Source organism: Lepidochelys olivacea, assembly GCF_965140295.1.
Source record: "Lepidochelys olivacea isolate rLepOli2 genome assembly, chromosome: 6".
NCBI lineage: Eukaryota > Metazoa > Chordata > Testudines > Cheloniidae > Lepidochelys > Lepidochelys olivacea.
In genome coordinates this window covers 82,404,879-82,419,096 of record NC_140416.1, presented here as the reverse complement: position 1 = coordinate 82,419,096, position 14,218 = coordinate 82,404,879, and positions in this window count along the sequence as shown.

The window sequence follows — 14,218 nt, the reverse complement described above, 5'->3', positions numbered from 1 at the left end:
CTGCACCCCACCGCGTGGCTATTCTCTGGGATGATCCCTTTTAGCCAAGCGCAAACAACCCAGCATGAATGGGGTCTTTTTACTGTTCCCTTACAAAAATTCCCCTATTTCAACCAGGTGACCATGAATGATATCACTCTCCTGAGGCTAACACAGAAAGATAAAGACCGAATGTTGCTTGAATACAACCAAAACCCAGGACCATTCACTGCCATGCTTTGTGCTGGAATCATTCCAGACTACTTGCTACTGGCTTGGCACAGTAAAGTGTCCTACTGTGGAGGACGAAATAAGGCAGCCCTCCCCAGAAACCTTCTGCAAAGGCTTTCAGAGTGTCTCCAGGAGAGCTTCATGGAGATGTCCCTGGAGGATTCCCGCTCCATCCCCAGATACGTTAACAGACTTTTCCAGTGGCTGTACTGGCCGCAAATGCATCCCAATTCTTCAGGGCAAATCAAACATTAAACACTATTACTGTTAAACCCTGAACTGTAGTTACAAATGTGCACTCACCAGAGCTGCCTTCTCCGGCTTCAGAGTCAGGGATCCCGCCTTGGGAGGGTATTGGCTCCAGGGTGATAGAAAGGTCCTGGCTGCTGGGGAGAATGGATTCACCACTTGCCTGCTGTGCATTCTCCTCCTCCTCCTCCTCTTTCTCATCCACAAAATCCTCCTTCCTGTTGGGTGAGACTCCCCCCTTGCAGGTGTCCATGGACAGTGGTGGGGTGGTAGGGTCCCCCCCTAGAATGCCATGCAGTTGATCATAGAAGCGGCATGTATGGGGCTCTGACCCAGAGTGACCGTTTGCCTCCTTTGTCTTTTGGTAGGCTTGCCTGTGTTCCTTAACTTTTACGTGGCATTGCTGTGTGTCCCTGTTGTAGCCTTTCTCCATCATGCCCTGTGCGATTTTGGCAAATATATTCACATTTCTTCTTTTTGATTGGAGTTTGGCCTGCACAGATGCTTCTCCCCATACAGCAATCAGCTCCAGTGTCTCCCTTTCGAACCATGCTGGAGCTTGTTTGCGACGCTGAGGGGACTGCATGGTCACTTGCGCTGCTGAGCTCGCAATGCTGACCAAACAAGAAATGAAATTTAAAATTTTCCGGGGCTTTTCCTGTGTACCTGGCTAGTGCATTGGAGTTCAAAGTGCTGTCCAGAGTGTCACATTGGAGCACTCTGGGATAGCTCCCAGAGGCCAATACCCTCGAATTGCGTCTGCACTACCTCAAATTCGACTCAGCAAAGTCGATTTTAGTGCTACTCCCCTCACCGGGGAGGAGTACAGAAGTCGATTTTAAGAGCCCTTTAGGTTGGTTGTGTAGACGCATTCATTTTAAAATCGACCTAACATGGCTAAATTTGACCCAACCCCGTAGTGTAGACCAGGGCTCAGATGGAGATACTGGGTAAGCACTGTTGATACACAGAATACTGTAGCCCACTGCCCAGTCTAGGAGAGGGAGAATTATGGAATTCTACCCCAGGACTGGTAAAGGCACAAAGCCTGACACCTGAGGGGCAGCATGTAAAGAGACCAGGAAAGCAACTGAGGTGTAGCTAGCCCTGTAACTGAGACAGGATGGTTTAAGGAAGAGCACAGCTGCTGCAACCACCACTACTACAAAGGCAAGAGAGGCTGGAGGAGAACTTTGACTCCCTACACACACACATACTGTACAGAATTCATGTGTGGGCATGGGAGAAGAGTACAAGGGCTGTGTTGTCTATATTTAGAGACAGTGATCTTCATTACATGTGGCAAGGACCCCAAACGTAGTACAAACCTACATAAGCTTTGTAGAAGGGTACATTGTAAGAGTAAACAAATAAATAAAAATGGAACAAACAGCTTGAAATGGTGCAGGAGATAGAATCTTGACAATTTTCTTCAGTATCTATAACCTTAGGTGGAAGACTGCATTTCTGCTGTCAGTAATGGATAGGATTGTAGAGCATTCAACAACAGAGATCCATTTAGGTCATAATGATTGGTTGTGAATTCTAAAAAGAGCTGTTATCTCCTTTTTAAAGATGTATTATTCCACAGAACCCACTTCTAGTGAACTAGGAGAGTAAAACTGAATTAGGGAAAGAAAGAAAACCCCAAATTATTATATTTATAGCAACTGTTAAGTGCTCCCTCGACTTTCAGATAACAAAAGTATAAAAATCCCTAGTGTTTTTGTTCAGATAAAGTAGTGTAGTTTAAAACTGAACAGAAACGCTATGATAAGCCCTATATAGGAAAATAAAAATGACTTCACCTCTACGTTGCCAGTTTAAATCCTACTTAGGTCAGTGCTAACAAAAAAGCATTATGACAGGTTTCAGAGTAGCAGTCGTGTTAGTCTGTATCCGCAAAAAGAAAAGGAGGACTTGTGGGACATTAGAGACTAACAAAGTTATTTGAGCATAAGCTTTCATGAGCTACGGCTCATTTCATCGGATGCATTCAGAAAAGCATTAGCTATGCTCAGAGCTTAAATTCAGCTGGAGCTGTCTGGAGTGGAGCTCCGGTAAATATTTTCAAACCTGCAGGAGCCCCACTGCCCCCCACGGGGCTGAAGCCCTGAGACCCAGCATCACCTCCTCCCCCTCCCCTCAGTGCTAAAGCCCCAAGACCCACCCCCCGCCTCACAGCTGAAGCCAGGAGCCCCAAACAAGGGAGTGTGGGGGAGCCTCTGGGAAATGATCTCTGAGAATTTAAACCCTCGCTATGCTCAGCAGATGGTATCAGCAGCCAGCTTGCTGCCCCCTGCCAGTACTATAACCATAGCCCTTGTACAGTAGCATTTTGCCTGGCCTTCCACCAATGTGCCCACTAACACAGGAGGTTAGTGTGTTTTAATTTAGCAGTGTATTGAAAGTCCCAATGAAGAGTAGAAAGGCAGCTATTAGGAAATCAAGAATTCAACATCCTCCAAATGCTTGCATGCACCCATGCCCTTTAATAGCTGTTTTGTTGCCTACATGAATTAATTATGCAGTTGCTAATGAACAGGTGTCTGTCCACCATCACAACTGCTTCCTGTGTTGGCAATCTCAGCAAAAAGGCTAAAAAATGAATGCCATGGAAACTGAGTTACTCTTTCATCCTTTGAGATCAAAGCTCATATAAGAGCTGCCTGTACTCTACCCATTTGTGAAGAGAGTGAAAAAGGGAAGTTTACCCAATTATAATGGTTGTTCAAGATGTCTGGTCCCTATCTGTGTTCCACTGTTCATATGCTCTCCTCATTCTCTACTCTGAGGGCATAATGGACAGTGCAGACCAACCGCTTCTCAGGGTCCTACTCTACTGTGAATCCAGACATGATCCAAAGCAGAGAAGAAGGAGGGCAGGTAGTCTTGAAGAACTCCAGTTACAAGATGGTAAGTAAATTCCCTTTCTTCTTCAAGTTCTGGTCCCTATGTGTATTCCACTGTGGGTGACTAATGAGCAGCACTTCAGAGAGGAGGAGTTTGCAAGGATGTAGGTGGTATGACTGCTAATAGAACTGCTGTCCAAAAGGATGCATCAATAGAGAAGGCTTGGCCCAAGACCTAATGTCTTGTAGATGTGTAGATGGAACTCCATGTTGCTGCCTTGCAAATATCAAGCAAGGATGCCTTGTGAAGTGATGCTACTGAGGATGCTTGTGCTTTCATAGAGTGACCTGTAGTGGGGCAGCTGCCCCATTTCTGCAGAACAGGGGATATGCAGCTGGGAAAAGCAGCTGAGTGAATAGCTGGCCACAGGTGTGGCTGGCTTAATCAGGCCACAGTTGGCCTGGATAAAAGAGGCTGTGGACCAGGAGCTGAAGGAATCTTACTCTAGCCCTGAAGTGGGAAGGGCTAGCTACCTGAGAGGAAGATACCCAGAGAAGGATGACATGCTGGAGCAGAATGACATGCTGGTGTAAGGGGCCAGTGGCAGGCGAGACACCAGCCAGGAGGAGGCGCTCTGTTGCTGGAGAGCTAATTCCCTGGATGACCAGCAGGAGGCGCCGCACCGGTGAGTCTTCGCCTTGCTACAGACCCCTTACCCTATGTAGTTGGTCAGGGGGCAGATGTATCCTGCTTTATCGGTTGGCACACCCAGCGATTCATTTAGAAATTCTTTGTGAGGAAATAGTTTGTTTTCAGATTCATTCCACAACTGCATTCTCTCATCTGTTTTGTCCTTTGCAGGTAAAATGCCAATGCTGTCCTCACATTGAGGGAATGAAGCCTCTTCTCCTTGCTGGACGCATGGAGCTTTGGGAACAACACAGGTAAGTTGATAATCTGATGTATGTGAAATTCCAAAACTACTTTTGGGTCAGTTTTGAGTGTAGTCATAGTGAAAGTGTCTTTATGGAATATTGTGTATGGTGGGTCTGCCATTAGGGCACCAAGTTCACCTATCCCTTCTTTTAAGAACCTAGACATTACTGGGTGAGTCAAGTCAGAGTATCAGTCCATTGGTGGGTGACTTGTTGTTTGCCATCAGGTGAACCTGTAGCAAGCTAAGGGAAAGATCCACCATCTTGAAGTTAAAGAGGTAATCCAAGATAGTGAGAATACTTGCTGTTTCTGGAGACATGTGATTCTGCTGGGCCCAGAGAGAGAAACTCTTCCAGTTGGCTAGATAACATTTTTGGGTGGAGTCCTTTCTGCTATTATTGAGAATGGGTTGTACAGCTTCGGAGCAGGAATGTTTTAGGTTTGACACCCATCCAAATACCAAGCAGTGAGATGAAGAGCATCCAGGTGAGATGACTGACCTTCCTGTTCTCTTGAGTCAAGAGATTCAGGAAGAGCTGAATGCTGATGGGTTGATATTCCTAGGAGACTTGGTAACCAGAACTGCATGGGACATTTGAGGATGACTTGTGCTCTGTCCTGTCGCATTTTCCAAAGAACCCAAGGTAGCAGTGGAAGAGAAGGAAAGGCATAGTTCAAGTGGTTTGTTCAAGGGAGTAGGAGAGCATTGTCTCTGGAGTACCAGCCTTGGGCTCCTATGGAGCAATATGTGTTGCTTCTCCTGTTCTCCTGGGAGGTGAACAGATACAAAGTGGGAGTTCCCGACTCCGTGAAGATGCTGTTTACCACAGAACAGTATAACTCCCATTCGTGATTGACAATGAAATACCTGGAAAGTACCCTGCTGATAGGATGATGTGTTTCCTGATGCACCAATTCCACAAGTTGACAGCTTCTATTCACAGGGACATGGATCTTACTCCTTCCTGCTTGTTTATGTAGAATACGGTTGTCTTATTGTCCAATATTAAGAGGATTATAATGAAATTGGATGAATGATAAGAATGCTTTGCAGCAGGCTTCTTAGACTGCTCTGCGTTCCAGAAGATTTATATGCATTCTAGTTTCCTGTGGCATCTAAGAGCTCTGGGCTGCATGAGCCCCACAGCCTAATAGGGAGGTGTCTATAATTATCTTGTCAGGGATAGCAAAGGAATACCAACACACACTTGTCCTGGAGCTTTCCAGCAAGTCAGTTGAGACTCACACTTTGATGGGAATTGTCACTACGGTGTTCATGCTGTGTTTGCTTTGTGTAGATATTGTTCAAAAGCAAGCTTGCAAGCCACAGAGGAGGATTACAGTGTGGATAAAAACAATTAAAAAAAAATTAAAAATCAGATTTTTTTGGATTTTTTTAATGTTTCTATTTAAATTATAAATTTTTCTTTTAAAAACATCTGTTTAAAATCTGAATTAATAGAAAATATGTTAAGGGCTAAACTTATTATAAACGTATCTCTTATCACAATTAAATAAAAAATAAATATGCTGAATCCATGGGCCTCTACCAAAAACTTTGAATTAAAGGCTGTTTTTCTATATAAAGGAAGAATCGGGGGAAAAACTTCTAAGTTTTGAGGTCGAGCTTTTTAAGTATGACATAACTGGTCATGTACTGTTTAAAGGGCTTCTTTTGTTTAATAAAAATAAAGTTTATATTCTGTTTTGTGTGTTTAATTAAATTTCACTTACCATCCTAATGTAACTTGATACAAATCATGACTAAAAAGTTATTTTTTGTAAATAAACAATATATCATTCACTATTTTCTAACATACTAAAAACATACAATTAATAAGAATCTGAAAATATTAAGCAATATAATTGTGCATAGGGAGAGAAGTCCTCACCCTGACTGAGTCTAAAGTTGCTCCTATTAATTCTGTAGTCTACATTGGAATCAGGGTAGACTGTTCCATATTTACACAGATTCCCAGGGATATTGGGAAATGCAGCATGTCAGGATTTCTAGTCATGCCCTGCCTGTGAGAAGCCAGTCATCTAAATATGGGAAGATGATGGAGCTGCCCCTTCTGAGCTGTGCTGCTGTTACTGAAAACATTTTAGTGAAGACCTTGGGTTGTGTTGCTAGACAGAATGGGAGTGCCCTGTATTAATAGTGGTTGGAAGCCACCACAAACATGAGAAGTCTTCTGTGGAAAGGGTGAATGATGTGAAAGTATGTATCTTTCATATCAAGAGCTGTGAACCATGTGTCCTTTTCCAGAGTTGGTTTTATCAATGCCAGTGTAACAAAGCAGAATTTTTGTTTGCAAATAAACATATTGAGTTGTTGCAGGTTGAGAATGGGTCTCTATCCTCCCTCCTTCTTGGGAACTAGAAAATATATTGAATACACCCCTTTTCCCTGGTGTTAGAGGTATTTGCTCCTGCTTCCCACTGGAGGAGAGAGTTCTATTTCTTGAAGGAGGATCACTTCCTGAGAGTGATTCCTGAAGAGGGCCAGGGAAGGAGGTTTTGGAGGGAAAGGGGGGAGAAACTCTATGGTATAGTTGGAATGGATGATATCCAGCACCCACTTGTCCATTGTTATTGCCTTCCAGTTGTAGGAAAAAAGTGCTAGGTGGCCATGACAGGAGACCTGAGGATGAGGTGGCAATGGCATCAATATTGGTTTGCAACTCCCAAGCATCTCATCAAAAGTATCTTTTAGACAGTCTGGTTAATGTTATTGAAGTGGAAGGAGGTGGGTATCATGTTCTTTGCATCTTCTGTCATTTGCGAGGTGCTTCGTAACAGCACGGATTATAAAATGGCTGAGTCACAGGCATTGGTTTGCTTATGGCATTTCCTCTTCAGGGCCGGTGTGTGTCTATATATATACACACACACACACACCAGGGAGTGGAAGATTGCCCTAGGGTCTTTTAGTGAGTGCAAAGACTTATCTGTCTTTTTGTTTAAGACTGGTCTCTAAGGGCAAGTACTCTCTAGTTTCCCAGTGATGTCTGGAACACTGTAAAGAGTATAGCCATGAGTCCCAGCCCATCTCAATGGCAGTTGCCATTGATCTTGATGCTGTATTGGTGGCATTGACCACAGCCTGTAATGAAGTTCTGGCCACCAGCTTGCCTTCATCAATAAGGCCCTGAAACTGAGCCCTGTCCTGCTGTGGTAATTTGTCTTTGAAATCTAGGAGCTTTGAATAATTTAGAAAATCATATTTAACATATTTAATCATATCAACAGCTTTTGATAGTCTGCTATTCTAAACATGAGGCTAGTAAATGTAAATATCTTCCTCACCAGAAGGTCCAGACATTTGGCCTCTTTATCAGTGGGGATGGTTCTTGGGTGCTGCTGCCTGTATTTTTCTGTGGCTATAATGGAATGCTAAACTGTATTATACTGTTCTGCCACAAGGTGGCACTGTATAACATATCTTATTTAAATGAATGTCAGCCATACCTGGCAGAGCATTAAAGGATGGTATGATGAACACATCTGCAGTGTGTGAAGAATCTCTGTGACCAGTCCATATCTGGTACAGAAGTACATGACAGTGGCAGCCTGAACAACCAGGGAGTTTTGTGTAGGGTGGGTAAATAAAAACTCTACTCCTTTTGCCAAGATGAAGTAACACTTGTCAGCCCTCTTGGGGATAGGGGCTCATGTTGCCGGTGTATGCCAGGAAGCCCTTGCTACTTCTAGTATGGTTTCATTCACTGGAAGTGCTATCTAGCTGGATCTGATGTCCAAGAGCTTATACCATGTGTCCTGGACCTCCAAAAGGAAATTTGGAGCTCTTCCACCACCCTCTGTAGCAGGTTCTGGAATTGTTTGTGGTCATCCAAAGGAGATGGTGACGTGGAGCAGCCACCTCACCTGGAGATGAGGAGAGATTCATTGGTACCAGCGGAACTGGCTCATTCCCCTTTTCTTCTGACTTCATGAGGAAGTATTGGTTGTTGTCTTCGAGGGGAGGGGTGATATGACACTCTATTAAATCGCACAGATCCTGCATTTCCTGGTTTGGGTGGATAAGGCTGGTTCCAGGAAGTTCTCAATCTCTTATCTGGACTAAATTCCCTTGGTGGAGGTGATGGTGGTTCCTCCAGTACAGCTGCTTTCCCCAATGACAAGCAGGTGAGATCCAGCTCAGTTGGTGGTGCTGTCAGTTCCCTTGAAGGAAAGTCATGGCTAGTAGACAGTATGGGGGCTAGACTTCTTTTCCCATAGTTTGTGTCTCCTGATGGGGGGGGGTCAAAATCTCCCTTGTAAGGATTGGCCCCAGCAACAGGGGAGATTGCAGATCTGAGAGAACAATTATGTCCTCCAGAGTGGTGTATCCTCCAGAGTGGTGCACACAGGGCCTTGTCTGCCTGTCCCATCAGAGTTGATGTGGGAAGACTCTTGACTGGCAGATCCATTTGGAGTCATTGCAGTACTGTCAATATGAGTCTCCCATCTAGTGCTCTTTGTCATTTATTGGTGGTTCTTGGACCCTTGACCTGGATGGTTGCATGGGCAGTAATGCTGCCTGGGGTAAGTCCCGTATCAGGAGAGCCTTGCTCCTGTGCACCTTCTTACCATACTTCTGAGGCTTAGGACATTCCAAGTCTTTAGAACTTGGGTGCAAAGACTCACCCAACTTGGATAGGCTCAGGGAGGGATTTATCCTCTTCAAAGTGGACTTAAACAGGGATCTGCTCTTGTGCTTATGAAAGTATCCCTCATTCTCAGGAGGAAACCACAAAGAAGAGTCTCTGGCTTTGCCCTTTCCCGCTTCTGTATCAGACATTCTGTTAGGAAGCGTGCTCCTCAATGACTCTGGCCAATGTAGAGGGAGGTCCTCCCAGCCTGAGTCTGACTGAAGCCTCAGCTTTCTCAAGAAGGTACTTTTTAAGCTGGAGTTCTTGTGTCTGTCAGCTGTGGCTGGGGGGAAAAGGCAACAGATACTGTACTCAGTGGAGATATGCATTTCTCTGAGACTAAAGGCTGACTAAGAAAGACTGGGGATGGGAGAGAGTTTTCAAAGCCTGGTATGCTGGGCACAAGCTAATTCCTGTACCAGGGAGGTGGGAAGTTTCCCCCTGGATTACAGATTCAACTATTCACTAGTTATCCTAATAAGACTATTAATGCTATCTACACTAATGATCTAAAATTATATAAAACTTTGAAATATTTATAGGTTTGGAGACAAGGATTAAGCTGAAAAGAAAGGAGAAGCTCTGGACGCTGGAGATTCCAACACAGGCCATGCAGTGGTAACAAGGAACTGGAGAAGTAGTTGGTCTACACTACCCCTTATATCCTCTGAGCAGAGCACAGGGAGAGTAAAGGCACAGGTGCAGACCAATGGACACTGCTTGCAAGAGTTCTCCAATCTAAGGTGCCTGGAGCACATGGATACCTACCATAGAATACACACAGGGACCAGCACTTCAAGAACTGGACTTGCCAAGCCTGGCGCTCTAGCCCCTTTAATGGACTTTCGCTTCTCTAATAAAAATATAAGAGAAATGTACAAAACACATACCTCGGTCATATTAACAGAGGTTCTAGAGTTAGCAAGAAATAAAAATCTGCAAAAGTTACTTTTAAAATAAAATTCTTGACAACCTCCAGCTGCCTGACCTTAGCCAGAATCTTGAGGCCATGCTCCTGAAATTCTAGATGACTTATCTCCAAGTGTTTATTTTTGGGAGGTGCCTACTTTTAGGTCACTAGGCATTACTGACTCAAATTTTCTCAGGGTGTCCATTATTTGCAAACTCTCAGCTGTCCTGGCCATCAGTTTGAATTCAGTAGAAATATAAAGTTACGTATTTTAACTAATCCAGGAGTTCTCAAACTTCATTGCCCTCAGGCTTCAGCTCCAGGCAGTGGGGGTTGGGCTTCAGCAAATCTCAACCAACCCTGATGCCCCCATTAAAATGGAGTCCTAACCCACAATTTGAGAACTGCTGCTCTAATTTATGCAAATTAGACAAGATGCTTCTAGCAATAGCTGAGTATAAAGAGATAAACCAGTTTTGTACATTACCTACTCACCAACTTAATGTGCTGCTGCCTTGCTCTCTAGTAGTTCTTTCAATGCACTACAGTTACAAGAATCTCCATGGAAAGGTGAACCGCAAAACTAAAACATTGGTTTAAGTCTTTTTGCTTCTTTAAAACATCAGGCCTTCTTTATAAATAGAAAGAATAGAAATGCTCCTTCTGCAGAATAGGGCAGGGTGCAGAATAGGGAGGAAGAAGGGGAGGAGCACGATGGGCTCTGCATGGGGAAGGGGCGTAGGAGTTGCTACTACTGACTTCTATAGGTGCAGTGATTTCACCGAGCTTCCCCATGTCTGGTGGGTAACTAAGTTTCATGAGTATGGCTCTGGACCATGGTCCCAACAAGAGGATGCATGGAGGAACTGCAGACAATGGAGCCAGCAAATTAATTTGGCTGTCAAGGCAGCACTCTAGCAGTGTCTCCTACACATCTCCCTTTTCAGGATCCATTATTTCACAGGATCCAGTTTTAAATGGCTGTATCATGGAGAAGTCAATGCAAGTCAGACGCAGTGTATTCTCATTTGCAGGTCATGTTTAAGAACTAAACCAACACTGGATAACTTCCTCTCCATCCCCCTATAACAAGCTCCCTCCTTCAACAGCCTAAGAGTCTTAGCTTCTTTATAACGGTGAACTACTACACTTGCCAGAAGGAAATGTATCTTTTCATAGCCCACTTACTTATCACTTTTCAGCTCATGTCTTGATGCCATTATTACAAACTCTTATTTCAAAACAAAAGCTTATATTAAAAATAAAAAGATAAGAAGTCACCTACATTTCATGACTGAACTAGCAATTTGTGCACAGTGATGTGTATGTCTATTTGAAGACCGGTTCACATACCCAGTAGGGTAGGAAACGCCTATTACACATGCTGCTGCTGGAAGATTTCACCAGTGTCTTGACCTGACTGTCACTGTCTAGTGGCAGTAACTGAGATTTGAGACAACCGTAAAAGTGTAAGAAAGCCACAGTTGTGCATTGAGTTGAAAATAGAAATAACGAATCATTTGTCTCTGTGGATTGGCCTGTACAGAAGTACAATGCTCCTCTGTTCCTGTTCAATATACTCCTTCTTTGTATGTTTCATTTTTATTAAGGACATTCAACTCTATATCTAAACTCTTGCATACAGAGTTCTGTTTGAGAAGATGGTTATATAAATCGTCTTCGGTTGCTAAAACAGAAAACAGATTACCTTTTCAACATTTTATAGATTACATTGATTTTGATCACTGTTTGTAATGAACCAGAATAGGTAGTTTGAGTCACTTGTTTGATACCTTTACAGATATTTGAAAATAGACCCGTGCAACTGCAGGACTACTCTCATGTAAAATGGTAACAAAAGTGTCCATAGTTTTGATACAGGTTGTTTGTTTGTTTATTTATTTTTAGACAAAGGAACAGTTGTACAAGATCGCTCAGAGGGATGACAGAAAAGGGAAAATATGTAGTGTTTCCAACTGAGGAACTGCATGCCAAGTTTACTAAGATACTACACATCTGATGCATTGAATATGAACTATGCTGAGATCATTACTGTAGGTCAAAGCTATAAATAGAAATATGCCTGGGGGAATTCTGCACCACTGCATGTGTGCATATTTCATGGGCCATGCATTTTTTTCCCCCAGAAAATAGCTTCTGCTGAAAAGTTGCTACAGTTCCTTTTGCCCACCAGAGGGCACTGGTGTGCTAGAACACAGCAGCCGCTCCTGGCCAGTCCTAGCTAGGATAAGGAAGAGAAAGAGCCTGCATTGGCTTCTTCACAGCACCTGTCAGGCCAGGTCGGGAGACAGGCTGGGGGCCAGACAGGGGATCATAAGGGCTAGTGGGGGAGGATAGACCGGGGCAAGGGCTGAATGGGAGTGGAGCCACAGGGGTGAGGGAGATGCAGGGCCACATAGGCAGAGGGTGCAGAGCTACAAGGGGAAGGGAGATGACTGAGTGGGGGCACAGATACACATGAGGGGGTACAGGGACACATGGAGATGAGGGGAGAGGGCTAGCTGTGGGGGCAGGGAGACATGGGATGGGGAGAGTGGGTGCCTGAGTGGGGGTGGAGGGACACGTGGACAGGAGCAGATGTGCCCTGACTGAATGGGAGAGGTTAGGAGTCAGCCAGGGTCTGCATGGGTGAAGCTCCTCAACTCCTTTACAATCGCTCCCCCTCAAAACAAACCCCTTCCATACTTTTCCTACCCATATCCAACAACCCTCCAAGTTCACACCCACCAATTACTTCCCTCCCCCACAAGCCTTTGCATTGCTTCTGAGGGGAGGGGAAATATGGTTCCGTTCTGTAGTTTAAATGAATTATTACTCAGTTCAGTATTATAATACCTTGTATGGAATCTGTCAAAACACATTTCCTGAATCTTTATCATCTCTTTTGTTACAGACATATTTGCTGACATGTATTTTGATATAAATTACCAAAATAATTTAAACTGGTGTGATTATATTGTTATTTTGACAAATAAAATATGAAGAATTTTGCAAAATTTTAAAATAGTGTGCAGAATTTTTAGATGCAGAATTCCCCCCATAGTATAAAACCAAGCCATCCTGTCACTTTGCCTTGCAGTCAGCTGGGTCAACAACACTCCTCAGCATCAGTTTTCTTTGGATTTGTCTACACTGTAGGCTTGCCATGTGTTTTTGCCCAAACCTCTTATCATCTACTCAAAGCCCTTAGCATCTAGGTGTATAGTGAACATGTTGCATTTGGGGGTATGGATTAGAGCCCACCCAAAGTATCTTTATTTTTCTCAGGAGACAATTGGCTGACATGTCCCCAAAACAGATCTTTGCTATGATATATCATCCTAACTTTAAAAAAAATTAACCCTATCCACAGAAGTTCATTTGGGTCCTGTTACTTAAAAAAAAAAAAAAGGAGAAAAGGAAATAGAGTTTTGTTCTTTTTGTATAAAGGGCCTTTCCAAATTACAGTCAACCAACTTAGGGGATCCACATACAACATAGAACCCTACTTCCATTTCATACTCAGAGATAAAGATGGTGGGTGCTATAAAACAGAGGGGGAGCTAGCTCAGAAGCCAACTTGACAAGACAGATGTCAGGAAAGGACCAGGATCTGAGAGATAGTAAGAGAAACCTCTTCACACAAAAAGGATCCTACTACCAACAGGGAGCAAGGGAAGCTGAAGATGTGAATATATGCTAAAAAGTTAAAGCTTGTAGAAGAAAAAGCATTCCTGGGTTCAGATAGAGGAATGCCAAATGTTACACAGAAGCACAAAACCCACTAAAATGGGAAAAAGGTGAGAAGGGCTGTAGATGGTCTCATGTGCAAGAACAAATGATATAAGGCCACTATGAATTTAATTCTCCCATGCTGTAACTAATTTTGATATCACCTCCTACAATACATACTCCACAAGATGTGGAAAATTGACTGAGCAGTGGAATTATGTTTGTATGTATTCCTAGTTACACTTGCACAATATTTAAGTGATTATTACTATTCTGTTTAGGCTGCATATCTCAGACTACACTTGAAGAGATGGAGTGTGTAAAGCCACAATTACTACAAGCACCAGCATTCAAAGCAGGATGTAAGAGCCTGTCACACTTTAGACAAAACCATACAAAAAGATGAACATTGTTGCTGTATAGCGAACACTTCCCCACATGCTGATAAGATTGACGGCTTCCTCACATACTATTCTTTCCTACAAATCTTGGCAGGAAGTCTTGATTAATCTCTTGCACAGCTCAATGTCAACATTTTGTCTTTTCACTGTAAGGCCCTGTTTACATTATAAATACTTCCATAATCAGAGACCTAGTTTCAGCACAATATGGTTTTTCACTGACTTACCTCCAGTGTAAATAGGGTAATAAGAGGAAACCAAGAACAGGTTAA